Genomic DNA, 18,748 nt, shown 5'->3' on the forward strand with positions numbered 1-18,748 from the left:
AAATTGCGGGCTTGTAAACTAGATGTGCACAATGTTGGCTTAAGACCCAACACAAGAAAGTTGAAACTGTTCAACTCTTGTTGCTGTCTGCTGTCGCAGGAAAAGTATTTCGCTGTTCGTAGCTCCCCGTGTGTAACGTGCTGCTGTGAACTAGATAACCCTCCGAGGGAGAGAGGCTCTGATGTCAAAATAGATGGTTCGATTGATCTGTGATATGTAATATTAACGCATTAACATGTTCAGGTTCATCGCGTGCACTAACGCGTTAACGTTGACAGAGAAATGTGTAAGAGAAAATTTTAAAAGAACAAACAGTTGAGGCATCCTACCCTCAAACAACTTCCGCAAAAAGACCAGAATACAGCTATCTGCATATTCTAGGTCAGGGGTCTCAAACTCCAGTCCTCGAGGGCCGCAGTCCTGCAACATTTAGATGTGCCTCTGCTGCACCACACCTAAATAGAATAATTAGGTCATTAAGGCTCTGGAGAACTGATCTATACAAGGAGGAGGTAATTAAGCCATTTCATTCCAGTGTTTTGTACTTGTGGCACATCTAAAAACTGTAGGTCTGCGGCCCTCGAGGCCTGGAGTTTGAGACCCCTGTTCTAGGTGAACTAAAAGCACTTGTGTTAGCTGAGAAATAACCAAAGTTAGCTTTAGCAAACAAGCGAGAGTAGCTCAATATAACCACATAAAACATATTATGTGTGTATGTGTACAAACACAGTTTTGTGTTTGTACACAAACACAAAACTGCAATATAATGTTTTTTAAAAAGTACTTAAAGTCATTGTTGGCCAGCCCTCTAGCCTGTGAACGTTCGCCTCCAGCCGGTAAAAATCCCACAATGCAACTGTACATTACAAATTTACAGTAACAGAAAGGGGCGGGGATGGACCACTGTCAGTCTCATACCTTATATGGAAATGGGACCATTGCACTCCGGAAGTGAAGGGGGCGCTATTTCCTATATAATCTGCGGCCTTCTGTTTTTATTTTCTTTTGAAATCTGTGATATATTTTCACATTTAGGAAGGATTTGCACAATGCACAATGCTGCCAGGAAAATTTTGTTTTCTCATAACTGCCGCTGGAGTTTTCCCGGGCACAAAAAACGATCGTCTCATGTGATTTCCCATGATCCCGCGTGATCTCTCGTGATCTCACTCGTCGTCTTCAGCACAAGATCAGTCTGACTATAATGAATCATGTTATCTCAACATGATTAAATTTCATAAACGTTAAGTTGTTGAATTTCTTGTTTATCCGACATGATTTTATCACGTTTTCGTTTGAAACATAAAATTATTGTGTTAAAAGTACATGATATTCTTTTGTTAATGTAATAACCCCCGAAGTTCATTTTTTTGAGTGTAGTGGGGGTTCAGTGTTTCCCCATCTGTGGGATGTGCTGCAGCAGAAGCACTGAGCTACGTCACTGCACACTCACAGATGATTTAACAACCATCTCTTAAGCATTGCCATGGATTAATAGAGCTTGACATAAAGCCTTTTTTTTGCTGGCTTTAGCTGTTCCTGCTGAGCTTCTGGGGAATTGAGCAGCGGTGTTTTTCCCAGACACCAACGTTATTTGCACTGTTCATAATACTTTTTCAGGCTTGGGGTTTATGTTACACTGCCAAGTGTCTCCAGTGACTATTGGCAATCTCTCGCTTTATGAACTCAGATCTATTTCCTGGTCTGCCTAAATATAGGCCTAATAATTCAAGACCCGTTTCTTTGAAAAGCCTCTGTGTGTTTTCTCAGTTTAAAGATGTTACGAATGTTAGTGGTGATTCTGCATTGACTTGCGGGTTTTAATGGCTGATATTATGAGTCTACGTTTATCTTGTAGTTATCTCTTTTTTGCAGCGTTTCATATTTCAGAATCTAGAAAATAAAGCAGAATCTTGAGTTCCTGGGATTTTCTCTTAATCACGTCCAATTAATCCCATTGTAAATGCACTTACTTCTCAGTTCAACGAAGCCATAAAACAGAGCTGATAGACTATGAAGCCGAGGTGCAAACATCTAAATGGACACCATGGCCTCTCGTTGGATCTCCAACAGGGATTTCCTGTGGAAGTAAAGCTATATGGGGTGTGATAGATACTGGCTTCCTCTTAAAACACTCGTTGCCTCAACCTGCAGGTGACCTTCCAAAGTACAAAGTTAGTCAGAAAACCCCAAGATCCATACCGCAGATTTCACAAGAAAGACAGATCATGATAGGTCTGCAGTGCTCAGAATGTAAATTGAGTCACAGATGCAGGAAACGGCTGAAAGTACAGAGATTAAGCGGAGTTTCTTCTGAGATAAAGCCGAGAATTGTGCTTTTTGCTAATTGTCTCCCTCTGGGAAAGAGTTAAAGTTTTCCCAGTTTTAAACTGAGCAATGTTTGTGTCTGATGTTTCTTTTTAGTTTAGTCATTCTCGTTAGGGGTGAAAACAACAACCTCGTAAAGAGTGGTGTGTGTATATTTTTGCAGTGAGGTGTGAATACTATTGACGAGGCCAGAAATAGCAGCCAGCTACGTTGGGTGTGAGCATTTGACATTGCCACAAACCCAAGGTCAAACACTGAGAAATGTTCTGATAACAAGGCAAGGTAGGTTTGTTTATATTGCACAGTTTAGCAACAAACTAATTGAAGGTGCTTTACATGATGAAAACATAAAGAAACAAACATTATTTAATCAAATGTCATCACCAAAATAATCAGGAAACGTCATAATGAAATATGGGAATGAAGACTAAAACTATTCTATATTCTTCTTGGTATTTACTCTAAACAAATTCTTTCTTAGCCTTTAAGTTGAATGAACTCAGTGTTTCAGCTGTTTTGCAGTTTTCTGGAAGTTTGTTCCAGATTAAAGGAGCACAAGGAGCAAGCAGTTCAACAGCAGTATTAAGCAGTAAAACACGACCAGCATAAAAACTGAGCACATTTCTTTACATAAACAGAATTTTTAATGAGCGACAGAAGATAAATTGTCTCCAAGAAGCCTTCAGCTAAAGCATGAAACCTGGAGGGTGTACTGCTGAGCTATCAGCAACACGATTAAACAAAAACATAGAACAGAGCTCCAACTGAAAAAAATGTTTATTAAAAAAAAATTTTTTTTAATTTTTTTAAATAAAATAAAATTAAAATTCATTGTTTTTTTTGTGTGTGTGTGTTTTTTTTTTTTTTTTTTACAAGTAATCAAATTAGATTAATTGAAGTGAATATATTTTAAGTTGTCATGTTAAAGAAATCTAATTTGATTAAATGTAACAAATTAACTCATTCTTTTCATGTTGGAGCTGTCTTCTCTTTTCTTTTCAGTGTGGTTGCTGAAAGCCACACTGAACCACATCTTTCTTTCTTCATTAGGAAAGAAAGATGTGGAAAGAAGTTGTTCTGAAAAAATGCTCATCTGCCTAATTTTTAAAGCAATGTAAACATTGTGTTGCATACCTTATTTAACACAAGTTTAATGGTAACGCACCAATTTGCTTTCTCTTAATCCATTAACTATTCCAATGGTGAGACAATTACAGGTACAATAATCAAAACTGTGCTTATCAAACAAAGCATTTCCACTTCATGTGTTTGTGTCTTTCCAGAGCGATGATCAGAGTTTGGCGGACCGGAGCAGCGGAGATCTCACAGGACTGCCGACGTGAGGCTTTGCTGCTGCTGACCACATGAACGCGTGCACACAACACCATCCAACAGGGAGGAGAGGAGGCCGCGAGTGTTTTTCCGAGAAACAGAGAGAACATCAATCTTGCCCAACATGATTTGCTGACTGGATGAAAGCACTCCATCTGTCTTATGCAGTTTATTGAGGGAAAATTGGTTGAATTTAGCACATTTGTTCCACAAAGTGAGAGAGGAAAATAGATTAGGAGATGCCCTTGTCCACATCTTTGGTGGAGAAACAAATTATAACAATTGTAGGATTTTTGAGAAAGAAACTGGCTATACATATATATACATACAAATATATATATATATATGTTCTGGTGTACAGCGCAGTCTGAGTGCTTCTGTTTCCACACTTCCACGTAACAAAATGGCTTTTACCCAGAGTCTTCAATTATTCCAGGGCACCAACAATGTTCGACTCCTGCAATGGCAACCCAGCGTAGATTTAAAGTCCTTCAAAAGATAAAAGCCACAGAGAGGAATCCCCTCCACCCCCGCAACCCCTCCTCACACTCCTGATTTGATTTCAGGTCTTACTGTATGTGTGCGAGTTCAAAACCAGAGCAACAGCAGTCTGATCTGCATTAGCCTGCAGGCTATTTCACTGATAATATCTAAAATTGAAGTAACATGTTGCTCATCTCTTTTTCTAGTTTTGTATCACCAGGCTAAATTTAGGAACCAGTCAAATGAAGCCTAATCAATAACCACACTTTTGTTTGCACACACTAATAATTCCTATTCTGAAGTCATTTCTTTACGTCTTAGAAATGTGTAGGTGTTCAAATAATTCACTTTTAATCTTAATAAGTAACAAGAAATGAGCAACTATGCAAACTGAAAGATAAATCCAACATCAACAGTACTCCCACTTCCCACTGCCTTCCACATCCATCAAGTCCCATAGAGCTGTAGGCTCTCAGTGACTGCGTCTTGAAGTCAGAACCTGCACCTAACTGGTGCTTCAGCCTGCCTACAGTACGTCCTCATCATCATAAAAGAAAACTTTAATTAGGCCCTTCCATGTAGGTGGTCACTCTTCAATCATTTCCACTACTAGAGGACATGAAATGATCAACACAGCTTCGAAAACATGTTTATATACGTCTTGAACTTGATCCCCATTCTGTCGTGTTATAACCATAAACTGTTGCATTTCACTGGGATTTTATATGACAGGTCCACGCAAAGTAGCGTGCCATCGTGAACTGAATGAAAAACGATACATGCTTTTTAAAAATGTTCTCAAATGACTAACAAGTATGCATTCTCTGGCATACACACTGATTCCAAGGTAACTCTTGACGAGTCAGGGGGAGTCGTTTATCCTCAGCTGGGGAAAAAAGAGATGAATTCAGAGAGTCCCAATACCAGAATCACTGCTGACCAGATCATAGATCCATGTCATGTTTCCTAAAAAATAAGAACTCATTCCTGGTTTAGAAATATTCCTTGCACTGAAAACAACAAAAGAAAAACTTTTTTGAAGTTGTGGGTCATGTTGCATCCAAGATAATATATCAGAAAAAGAACAGCAAACCAAACGCTAAACGTGATGGTGGTAGTGTTTTTATTTGGGGCTGCTTTGTTTTCTTAGAATTTGGAGAAACCTTTCTTTTTACTAATGGAACTATGAATTTTGCTCTCAAGCAGAAAGTCCTGGAAGTAAACTTCCAGCCATTTTTTCATGACCATTGAGGAACTATCAAATGAAAGCCACTGGTTTCACAAAAAAACCCAACAGTTTAGGGTCAAAACCCTCCACGGATGTGAACTTGAACCAGTTCTACAAAGGACAGTGTTTCAAAATTCCTTCACATAATAGAAGAGAAATGTTTACTATTGTCCCTCACTCTGTAAATTCAGATGCATCAGCTGCTATGTGTCTGGAAAATGACAGCATACAGGTGCAAATAGAGATAACAATAAAAAATGTAAAACAAAAAGTAGAGCAATAGGAGAATCATAGCACTGTCAATCGTTCTTGTGTACGTGCTACTCACACCTTCCTGTTTGCTTTCTGCCAGACTACTGCTAGTTCCCCAGCATGGCCACCGATGACGGCTGGTAAACAGTTTTCCTGTACTGGTAGGTTGTTTCTCCGCCATCAGCACATTCAGCTGCAAGTACACAAGCCTGATTGACAGTGCTAAGACCCTCCTCCTGGCTCTGATTGGTCGTTTCTGGCTGGGAGCGGTGCATTTCTGCAGATGGCAGTACTTTCATAGTGAGGAGGCAGAAAGGCTCTATTTTTTCCACACAATATCAGTGGTGACACTGCTAACAAATAGGCAAAAAACATATTGTAAATGCTTATAAAGTTACATGCTGCACCTTCAAGAGTGCCATGGTTCATAGAAATTGTAATTCAAATGAAGTCTGGAAAAGCTTTGGCATGATTAGGTCCTGATCTGCATCCTGCAAACAGTTTGCTCAGAAGCGGATCCCCTTTTGTAAGAAGGGAAGCTTTCTCAGATTTTCAACTTAGCTCAATTGGTGGATAGCTCCAGGGCATCAGATTGGGAAAAACATACCAAAGCATGTTCACAACCACAAGGCTGTAGCCAGGAATTCTTTTCATCACTGATTGGTGAGATACGGTTTGACTATTTCATGTGTGCCATGTTCAAATCAGCCAAGATAAAAAAATTCCACCCCCCAAAAAACGGATTAGAAAGGGAAGATCAATACAGTCTAAGCTGAACTGAGACTCAGCATGTGTATATCAGTGAGCTTAACCTGTGGGGGGATTTGGTTACCATTTAGCAGAGTCTGGCTTGCTATGCCAGAATTTGAAGTCTTTATTCTGAGCTGAAAAGATCACAGGTGGTAAAAAGATAGTTAGAACTCAGATGTGTAAAAATAAAATCAGTCAAATGTTCTGCCCCTTCATTTGCAGCCATCCAGCCTGTATTTACCCTAGAGGTCCTGATTATGATTTATGAGTTCTGAAGTGTAAGGATCCACCTATCCTAAATCTCACACCAAAATATCATTAATATCACTGCCATAAAAACACTTGAGACACATGAAACCAGCGGTGACATGACTTTTTCTCCTCATGTGTCACGTCAAGGATCTCATATGGATATGATTTGATTTTTAAAAACATGCTGCACAAATTACAGCAACAGAGTCAGCTGGGAGTGGAACAGAGACTCTGATATTCATCATATACAAATTCTAAAACTCCTTCATTTTCGCTTCCAAATTAGTTCTATAAACTGCAGAACAATAACCTGAGATAACCAATCTAGATTGAGTACAGCTTAGCAACAGTGTGTTGCTAGGTTAGGAAGTTATTATTTTATATCAAATGTACTTTTTTCGTATTTTTGCAAATTCTCCTTTTTCTTTTAAAACTCGTAATCCTGTTGTTGCTTTATAGGTCAAGTTTCTGCTCATTTCCTTCAGGTAATGCTTCACTGAAGCTGAGTCACTGAAGTAATTTGGCTTCAGTGAAAACAAAAATGTTCTAAAAATACAAATAAAGGGAATTTTCATAGCAGTGGCCCTTTCAGATCATACTCAAGAGTTTCAGTCATTTTACTGATTTTCTCCAACTTTATGAGGGGAGGAAACCAGCAAACTTACCCAGATTCAGAACCAGGCTTGATTTGTCAGCATTCAGCAGCTCAAAGCCCACAGTAGCAAGAATTAAGTGTCTCACCGTTGGTCCGATTTTGCTGATCCCCGCCTAAAGGAGCAGCAGGATCTCAGCTGGTGTGTGTTTGTGACCCCAAGAGGAAAAACTCTTGAAGAAAAGAGAAAAGTAGCAGGTGTGTGTGTGTGTGTGTTGGGGGGGGGGGGGGATCAAAGAGAACGGCAGCCTGGGATGCAAGCGCAGCATGGTGTGGTGGGATGCTGGAGGGGGCCGAGGATGACAAGGGTGGTAATGTATTCTGACAAAGCTTAGCCAGCCAGTCAGAGCTGACCAACACTCATCTGTTTGTTCTCTGTATCTCCAAACCTGCAAACCACTTGGCACGCTCAGCCAGCCCAAGATTAAAGGCGTAATCACAGGTCAACAACGCCGCCTTTTGCATCATTAGCCTCCACTCGTCTGACTCCGTAATGCATCACCCACAGGACCGAGCTGGCAGATCCCTCGTTCTTTCCCCCCCCCTTTTTTTTGTTTCTCTCGGTTTCTACAGCAGCTGCTTAGAAAAGAAGAGACTGCATTCTGTGTGGAGGAAGTCCAAGTAATCACAGCCACAGCAAACGCTTGGCAGCAGGGCTTCTCTTTCTTCTCTTTTTTTTTTTCTCTGTGCACTCAGTTGGGATTTTGCCCTGGCAAGGCTCCTCTGCTCATTTTAAACCGACTCTGTTGTGTTGTCGGGCTGCTTATGCATTCTTACTGTGACATGGCAGTAACTGGATGGGAGACGACTCGGAGGATAATCCCTCCTGACATCATTTAATGCACTGTTTCACACCGCAGAAACAACACGTCCTGCAGCCTGAATCAAGCTAAAGGTTTAGGCTTGATTTTTTTTCTCTCTTCGGTTTATAGATTTTCCAGTTACTGTTTGAAAGTAAAGATGTCGATGCTGATGTAAAGGTCAGATTAGTTGGCATCCTGAATTGTTACTTCTACTATTTTTTTGTTGTTGCAGAATTATAAACTGCATATGAGGACTTCTTTAAAACTTCAAATATTATTTGGATTTTTTTTGCAGAATTCCTATCACCATAAAAGTGTCGGTACAACGACACATGGTCATTTGTGTTTTATACAGACTGGATCTGTGTTGTAATTATCCGTATGAGGTTCACATTCCAGTGAACCTCATACGGATTCACTGGAATGAATCCGTATGAATCCGTATTTGTCACACTGTGACAAAAATGTGAAACAAACCCGAGGGACGTGAATACTTTTGCCAGTCTGTGTTCATGTTCTCTCAGGAGGAACATAATGTTCAATTTCCTTCCTGTGCTCCACAATCATCTCCTTCATTTTGTTGACATACAATATGAAATGCCTGCTGCCACCCCGCGCCGCACAGTGCTCTACCAGTTCTCTGTGTTTAGATTCCTGTTCACCACTCATAGACACCACAAATGCAGAGTCATCGGAGTGTTTCTGCTGATCGCATGACTTTGGGCTTCTCTGAAAGCCAGAGGTGCACAAAATGATGAAAAACTGAGAGTGAGAGAGAGGCCAGTCTCCCTGTGGCCCTCCACCGCTGCTTACAGCTCTAACACAGAGCACAACTGTTCAGCAAAGGACGAATCACTAGTTTTGTTGTTATGCTCATGATGAAGTGATAATTAAAAAAGTCCAAAGCTAAACGCATTCATTAAATAAATGAATGTGAAGGAAAATTACATTAATGGGGTATTGTAAAGTATTGAGTATTTTCCAGTCAAATAGGTGGAACTATTTAACTGGTACAAGAATTCTTATGGTACAAGTACTTATGTCACCTTAAATTGATATATAGAATGCAGCATATCAAATCAGACTTAAAAACTTACAAGAAATTTGACTCTGTAATTTAACACCCTGAGATTGGGCCTCTGTCTCTTTAAGAAGCTCCTGCTCTTTCTGAAACTCTGCCTTCAGGAAGTCATCACAACATGGTTCCTCTATTAACCCTTTAGCAACAATTCTTTTGGTGTTGCACTGAGAAGTAGCTCCTGTAAAGAGCTCAGATGCTCAGTTCCACCGGGTGTTTTCTAATTAGTGCTGGCTAGTCTGAAGGAGCTGAGGGAGGGAGCTGTGCAGGAGGGTTGCTGTGTGAGAGGGAAGCTTGGAAACTGAAGCTCAGAGGTAGAGATGTGTTTTTACGGCGGAGCTAAGTCCACTCATGCATTTAGCACAGGTGAATGGTTGCCACGGGAGACTCAGAGATTTCTAAAACATGCATGAAAGAATCAAGGCAATACTCCTTGTGTGTTTTTGATGAGGTAATGATATTATGATGTAAAACTCACAAAATTTAATTTTACATAATACTGCCCCTTAAAGAGAATATCAGGAATCTAAACAGTCAAAAAAGGAAGGAGCTTAAAGAGGGAAAGAAGAATTGAAGGGGAATAAAAAGACTAATAAAACTTGTCTGCAATGGAAAACGGAAGATAAGAGTAAAACATAAAACATAGAGGAGAAGAAAAATGGATGTAAAAACTGCAAGAGGAGCAGCAAAATGTGAAACTAAAGGACTAGAAGTTGCAGGGGTTTTATAAAAAAAGAAAAAGAAAAAAGAGAAAGAGGAAATGCTTCTCATTTCTCAAGGGGCTCATAGCTAAGATGGACAAAAACAGCAAGAAAGAAAAAAATGTCCAAAATAAAGAAAATATGTGCTTCTTGATCTGCACAGGAAAGTGACAGAAACTTGGAGGTTCATGTTGGGATCTGGCTGGACAACAGAATTCATTCTTCATCGTTATTTTCTGCCTCTTATCGATTCCCAGGTCTAACATGTTTCCATGTTAGACCTTTTTTCCCTCATCCACATCTTTCTGCTTCTCCCTCCTTTTGATAAGGTCTCCTGTTACCCACTAAACTTTTCCACTCACTTCCTCCAGCCCTCTTTATTTCAGGGGAGCAGCTCAGTGATTAGCATTGCAGTCTATGTCGACTGTCAGGTTCTGTTGGTAGATTTGGGCTCCAGTCTGTCTCAGCTTGGCTTATTTACACACAGCAACAAAAATAACACAACTTAGATTTGTAGCAAAAACTTTGAAAAACAAGTTTTTAAGAAAATATGTTGACTCTGTGATGATGTGGCATAATTTCAACACGAGCAGATAAGTTTGGGTAAAGCTTATTTACTTGTTAAAGCAGTATTAGATAAATTAATACGACTTTATATACTGTCATTTTGTGATATCAGCAAAACTCACTACGGCTCAGAGAGGCATGAAAAAGTTTGGGCCTCTTCCTTATTTTCAATTTTTTTTGTCTCCTTTAACGGACTCCAAAGGCTTAATTTTATTTTTCTTCAGCCGGTCGGAGGTGGACTTGCTGGTGTGTTTTGGATCGTTGTCCTGCTGTAAAACCCGAGTTGGTTTCAGCTTGAGGTTATGACCAGATGGTTGGATGTTGTCCTTCAGGATGTTTTTGTCGACAGCAGAATTTGTGGGTCCATTTATCACAATACGTCTTCCAGGAGAAATCCTTTAGTCTCCCATGGCAACCATTCAGCTGTGCTAAACGCCTGGGTGGGACCAAGCTCCTTCTCGGAGCTGCAGTTTCCTCGCTTCTGCCCTGCAGAGCAGCGCTCCCTTGCCACTCCAGCTCCTTCAGACTAGCCAGGAGCAATTAGCAAACACCTGGTGGAACTGAGCATCAGGTGAGCTCATTATAGGAGCTACTTCTCATAGCAACGCTGGCAAAATGTTGTTAAAGTGTTAATAGAGGTGCCATGTTGTGACGACTTCCTGAAGGCGGAGTTTCAGAAAGAGCAGGAGTTTCTTAAAGAGACAGAGGCCCAATTTTAAGGCGTTAAATTGTGAAATCAAATTTTGCTTAAGTCATATTTGATATATATATACATGTATATATACTGTATATATACATGTATATATACTGTATATATATATATATATGATTTTCATAATAGCTGAAGAAGACATAGTTACTTGATTGTGCTATGAAATGATTTATATAATACTGTCTGCTAACAGGAAGACTTGAGAACAGTGAATTTGGGTTAGGTTATTGGGGGTTGGTGACACATTTTCACACCACCATGTTAAGTCTATTCTTCAAGATGTCTTCTGCCAGACAGTACACAGACTGCAGCTCAGCAGAAGACTGCTGAAGAAGGAACCTTTTACAATATATATGTTAAATAATATGTTCTGATCTCTGACTGATAATACATCACAGGACTATAAATTCATTTCTAGTACTACTGAATGCATGATGGAGGTGGCTCCCTGTGAAGGTAAACGAGTTTATGCCATACTAACGAATAGATTGGTTGACAAAGACATGAGACACAATAAATTATCATGCAATATTATGTCATATATTGCTAATACGTGCTGCAGCTCTGCTCAGAAGCCCACCACCTGTTTTCCCCCTCAATGGTTTTATATTTCAGCATAAGATAGAAACCACAAAGTGAAATTAAAACCTTTCTTCCATATCCTTCTATCACATAGAGGTATGAACATGTGAAACAGCAAGTTGGACTAACTTGTAAACAGATATGCTAACTTTGTTTTATCTGAACAAGAAAGATAACAGTGTTTCAATGACGACACAGATTCCTCAGAGTTCACTGCCTCATTAGGAGCCGGAAAAATCTTTAGCAAGTCTAGGACGATAAGAACTGAAATAAATGTCGAGGTTAAGGAGGTAGTTTATCACAGTGAATAGATTATTAAGGGAGATGGATTTTAGGGTTTTAGGTCTTAAACCAATTCTTCACTGAGAACCAGACATTGTCCTTAATTTGTCATTCATCAGGTATCTCTACAGTTAAAGTGCTTAATGAAGGAGAGACCCTAAATGCAGTTGGTTCATGCTGCTGCATAATTTAGCAGTCCACACAGAGGCTGGGAAAAAAGTAGAGCTAGAAGGTTGAAAGGCTCTGGGTCATCGCTCAGTGTTGTTCACCAAATTAGCTCTGGCTGTTGAGCCGCTCACATTACAAAGTTCATCGGATCTCGGTGTCGTCAAGTGAATCATTCTGCTTTTTTTAAAAAAAATACAAAGTTACAGCTAACCATTGTCAAGGATGCCTCAGAAACGGATCCCAAAGCCAGAACTGCAGAGCTGGTGTCCTGCAGGTTTTAGATGCTTGTTTTAAATGAATAGGCCGTCTACAGGTTTTATTTTTAAACTTTACAATATGATGGTCAAAATGTGAATTCTCTTCTTCCATCTTCTGTGATAAAAAAACCCCCATAACAAAATACAAAAATAGAGTAAAAGTTTTCCACTAAAAGTTTTGCAAAGCTTCTTCACGCTTCGTCAAATTCTCTTAAAGAAATTGCTGAGATTTTGTTGCGTGACCTCCTATGAGTTTTTAGCAGTAAGCGTCTTCCTTACAGGAGGCAGCTGTCAGAGAATCTTTCATTCTGTTTCTGAGACAATCCAGCTAACAGCTGAGCAGACAGAGGACAGCTCTGCCGTCCCATTTCTCCTGAAATCTCAAATGTTTCACAGTAGTTTGTGTGAATCCTGTTAATTACGCCAATAATCATAAAATAGAAAGTAGAAGTAAATTGGCAAAAAACCCCAAATGATAAAACACAGAAAAGTTCAGATTTCCTTTTGCACTACTTCCAGTTGTTTTGTCTTTTTCAAGGCATCAGTTTAGTTGTTTTAACTAACTGCTTTAACTGCTCATTTCTTCCACCTCCACTGCAAGCCGTTTTGCAGCCCTTTTCTCCAGCGCCTCCGATCAGACCATGATCTGATCTGCGTCCTGTGAGCCGATGTGCTGCTCTGCTTTCTGCTGACTTTGTTTCTGTTCTGCCTGAAGCTGCTGATCTGTCTGAAGCTCCCAGATCAGAGTCACACCACAAAACGCAAGCAGATATAAGCGAGTGGTGTAGTAACGTGTGTTTAGTTAACATGCCTCTGAAAAACACAAGCGATCATCAACATCTTGTAAACTCTTTAAAGAACAGAAATGACCTAAATATGTGTAGGAGTGTTACAGTGTGGTGTGTACTGCAGAGGAACACACACATCAGATCCACGTTTTTTCCATTAGCTGATTCTGTTTGTTTGATGCTGTTCTCTGGGCTTCAGGCTTTCAGTCATAGGTTAATATTAAATTTGATTTATGACTATGTTTGCTATCAGCTCTGGTCAGCTTTCGCCCTTTTCATGTTTCAACTATTGAATTGCATATAGATTTGAGAATTAAGCAGATTTTTCTCAGTATTTTCTTCTAATGCAATGTACGAAACTCCCTGGGCAGATTTATAACTTACACGATGGATCAATGAATGTATATTAAAGTACTCTAGTGCAGTTTTGACTTCATCACAGAATGAGGACCAACACACTGTTGGTTTAAAAACATCTTTTTCTCTGAATGATGGCTTTGTAAGGATTTGTTGCATTTTTCTCTTCAGTTTCTTCAGAATTTTGCAACATATCTCTTTATATACTTTTGGTAAAACTACTGTTTGCTTTTTTGTTTCCAACCAAACAAAATTCTGTGGAGCAGAGGGAAGTATAAACAGTACTTTATCAGAGGTTTGTTGGCTTAAGATTTCCATTTTGCTCTCTGATCTAATCATTCATCATCAGTGTTTCAACAGAGTTAGAAGCAGGACCAAAGGAAAAGCTGACAAAAAGAGGAGCTTTACGCATTTCACTCTTTAAATAAATGGTGTCACCAGTTGTGTTGTGCATTTAGTTGTTCCAACATAGACAGTGCAGTTACATTTTTTTATTATTATTTTTTTTCCCCAGATCATACACAGCCACTAATTCATGTATCACCTTTGTACCCAGGCACAGAGTGAATTTTGGTTTTCATTATTTTTTAAACACATGAACAAAGTATCAAAAGTTAGAGGAGGTGAATTTTCTGAATTGAGAATATTCCCCTCAAACATCTAGTAGACCTTCTATGTCATTATCACCAACAAATCTACAGTCTATGATTTTATTCACACCACTGTAACACTGTTTTCATATTTTTGTTTATCAATGAAAGTTTTTTTTGACAATTTTGCATCAAATATTTGTTTTTATTTGTTAGGCCGTTTTGCACATTTTATTCAAACACTTTATATTTTAATGACATTACCACTGTCTTTATGATATTACACCTTCCTTATTATGGAACCAGTGATCACCTCAAACATGATAAGTTGTCAGAAAGAATTGACATGCTGTAGGTCATACAAATCTCTGTAGGTCTATGACTTACAGAGATCCTGCAGGGTGAAGATGCTCTGCTGTAGCTCTCAAAAATACATAGACAAATGTGAAATTCTGACATTAAATTAGATTGTTTTGATATTAGATGTTTTCTGTAATGTTGTTTTAATGAAACCACTTAAAAATTGTCAGTAACAGCAACATTTGAGTTATTGCTTTGATTTTTCAAAGTTGAGTTTTTCTCATTTGTTGTCTCTGCTGTATTAAATATGTACAATATTTTTATTAGTATCCACAATAAAAATAGATGTAGTTATTAAAATGTCTTTTTTTTAAATCCCTTTATGTTCTAAGTGAATAACATTCTACAATGCAGAAAAAAACACGACACAAACAGAGATAGATGAAGCAAGGGAAGTAAATCTGAGAGGAAATTATTACTTTCTCCAGAATGAACTCTGTTAACTCAGACACACGCACTGATTATCACATTTTCTTTTCCACCGTTTTTCACGCAGCTTAGCATGAAAACCACATCTTCACTCATGGTAATAAGTGAGGGGCTGAGCAGACGCCGTGGACGCTCGCAGAATTCCAGAAACGAGCCGTCGGCCCGCTCTGGTTTTGTGTGGAGCGAGGGTTCAGGCCAGTTGTTCCTCTTGTTTTCTCTGCGCCGTGTGTCCCTCTTTCTTCTTCTAGTGTGGTAGTCTGTCATTTCCTCCGCCTGGTTCCTCGAGGAGTCAGACTGTCTGCGCCTTAAATAGTCTTGACCTCAGCGCAGACTCTGAGGCTACCTCCGTCTTTAACTGCACTCATGCTTCTCCGTTTACATTAGAGTGTGGTTTTTTGAAGGTGGGTGATTTCCATTGCAGGCACGCTGCTTGTAGCCTCACATGCTGCAGTGGGTTTTTTTTTTTAATGTCTCTCAAAGCTTTATTTGTAATCTGAAATGGTCTCCATGGAAGCGGCGGCCCACATGATCGCAGTGCTCCCTCTGAACTCGATTATGATGTCAGGAATAGCCGAGGTTTGTGTACAACGATCAATACAGTTTATAATTTGACTCTTCCATACTGTGGAATATTCCATATTAAGAACTAATCTAACAGGAAAAAAATCAGGCTGGAATTTAACCCTATCTCCATTAAGGAGTGGTCTTTGAATGCACTTATGTGATCAGAATATATAAATGATTATCATTATATAATAACCAATTTTGGGACTCTTAATAGGGTGATAGAGCATCATGCCACATTAAAATTATTGCACAAAGTGACTCAAATTGGTGTCAAATGCTTGAACGTTTGTGCAGAAAAATGTTTTGTTTGTGGTGCTGCTATCATTGTAAATTATTAAGAAATGTTTCCAGAGGTCATGAAAGGTCAACCACCCCCCCCCCCTCTCTACCTTCTTCAAATCAGATAAAATTGGTATCAGTCAACTCGACTATGTTGGTGCTGCTTTGGCTTTGAAGATATTAATGACAGTTTAAAAGGTCAAAAGGTCACCGCCCCACACATACACATTTATTAAATAAAAATGACCTTTAAACTTTCACTAATATCTTCAAAACCAAGGCAGTTAGTATATTTACTCAGATAAACTTAATTTGATTACTTGTAACAAATTAACCTGTTTTCTTTTTTCAGTGTATCAAAATTATTGCTTATTTCTTACACATTTCTAGGTGTTCTAGCTCTAATTTATGATGCTATTTGTCATTTAATGCTCATTATAAAAATACTTATAAGATACAGAAGTTCATATTACACATGACCAGGTACTGATTTGCATCCAGTCTCATCCTGTCCTGCACCGTCAAGCGACGTCTTCACCAGAATGGAGCCATTAAATCATAATGAAAATCTCGAATTTACATATACTGTCAGGCAGCTGTATCTTTCACGCTACATTAGAGCTTAAATGTTGGAACCAACGAGACAGAGCTCTCAGGCTTCCATCCTTTCAAAATGTTCCAGGACTAAAGTTCTATTCTAATTATTAGAAATGCAAAGTGAGGCGCGGCGCCGCGGCATCTTCACATGATGAAGCTCGACCGAATGTAATAAAAGTGTTTACTTCATGAATTATGAATGCTGTAGACTGGTCATAATCTTTGCTAAAAAACATATCCTGTTAGGCATCCTCCAGTGGGGCGAATCAGAAGTTAAGCACACGAGCTACAACTTCTGCCGGAGCTTATCACCACCGGCAGGGATGGCTGGAAATTTACATGCAAGATGCAGTGTTTACTTCGGCTGCTCCCAATTGATAAAGCAAAGGGTGGAGGCAGTGGAGAAAAAGCAAAAAGCTTAGAAGAGCAACAACCTGCAGAAAAGCAAAAAAAAACCCCCCTAAAAAACAAATAAAAGTTGCAGTTCATGATCACAAACGATAGAGAGCAAAACTCCAGACCCTTAGGCTAAGGAGGCGCTGACTGCTACACAGTGAGTCCTGCTGAAATATTTGCATGCCAAAAACAACGGGCGTAACTTGAAGCTGCGGTCTGCCTCCAAATTGTTTGAAATAAACGAGGTCGCTCAGGTGCAGGGGTCATAAATCTGAGAGCAAAATGATCTCCAAAGAAGTGTGTGTGTTTTTTTTCTATTATTTTCTGAAGAAAACACAACCAACCAAAAACCAAACAGGAAAGTGTTTTTTTTTTAATTTGTTTGCGAAAAGAATAGGGTTTGTGGTATTTAATGATTTTTTTTATTTTAACCAAAAATAAAAAAGTGAAAACTTTTAGAATTTCAACTATTTCAGCACAGAATTTTTGATTCAGTTCTGATGTCAATATTTTAAACCATTAAATATATTGTGTATAATAGTAACAGTTGGCTTACATGTATGGAAATGTACTTAAGTACAACACTTCACTACATCCCACCACTCATCTGCTAGAGTTCATCTCCCACCTTCAGATTCTTCAGATGGCTTCTTGTTTCACGTGAAAAGAACGACAGAGACACTTTGCAGACGGGGCCACGTTCGACGGGGGCTGACAGCAGAGATCTCAAAAGCAATTTCACGTTCAGTCTTGACGCTTAATTACATTTCCAAGGTGCTGCTGACTACCTGGGGAGGTTTTTTTTTTTTTTTTTTTACAGCAGAACCTGGAAGAGGAGGTGACTTTGTGTCCCCTGAGCGCAGACTGTGCTCTGAAATGGAACACGGGTCCTGAAAGGTGCCATTAGCGGCTCACTGAGATGAAATGGTGTCAGCCTTTGTCTTACCACATGAATGGATTTAATTTGTGTGATCTCCATGTCCTCAGAGCAGTGGAGCAATCAAAGGTAATGTTGATGAGGCTCAAGGGCACCCGGCAGTGCGTTTTTACAGCGCAAGTAAAGTACGCTGAGAATGAACAAGCATTTTTCTTTTAAAGGCTGAAAAAATAAACCCAACAAGATTAACTGATAACTTGTAAAGACCAATAAAACACTTACTTCTCTACCCAGTCTGCTAAAAAGCTGTTTGTTTATTGATTTTCATTTGTAATACCTCAGTGTCAATAGCTGTTATTGACTATATAATTGTAACAATTCAAAAATACATTTGCCTGATGGATACACACCAATTCTGCAAAATGGTAGGATGAGGTGTTTTCTTGTTTTTTGTTGGCCGTATCGAAACAAGTTTATTTAAAAAAACTGCAATGGAAACACTTTTTCTGCATCACACGAGTCACATGATCAACAACCGGATGTTGCTACTGGTGGAAATGACGCAGAAGACGGCAGGAAGTAGTGCTTAATAACTGATTGCGTGAACAAACTTATTAGTTGTGTTTCTTATGTAATAGAAACCCTGCAATTGTGAAATTGTTTTTCCAACATTGACAAAGTTTTGTGCACATTTGCTGTGGAAACACAGCTACTGACCTGTGATGACTGTTTGAGATCCCTCTCTTCTTTCACTCAACGCTTGCAGTAAAGTTTTACGACAGGATAAATTCTACGTTTCCAGTCACTGTGTAATTTTGGGCTCTATTAGTTCAGGATGTCTATCGAACAAGAAGTCAGGTAGATTAAGGACAAACAACCCAGATATTTTTTCTACCTATTTTATAGAAGAAATTTAACTTTTTTCAAAAACGATAATTTTGCCCTCTAGAATTATAGATGTAATATCCTTCCTTTTCGCATTTCTGAATCTATTTATTAGTCTTTTGAACTGATGTGAATTTTTTTTTCCCACATACACAAGCAATTTATGTCACCTGTCTGTAAATTATGCCACTCCATT

This window comes from Xiphophorus hellerii, chromosome 5 (genome assembly GCF_003331165.1).
Source record: "Xiphophorus hellerii strain 12219 chromosome 5, Xiphophorus_hellerii-4.1, whole genome shotgun sequence".
Taxonomy (NCBI): Eukaryota; Metazoa; Chordata; class Actinopteri; order Cyprinodontiformes; family Poeciliidae; genus Xiphophorus; species Xiphophorus hellerii.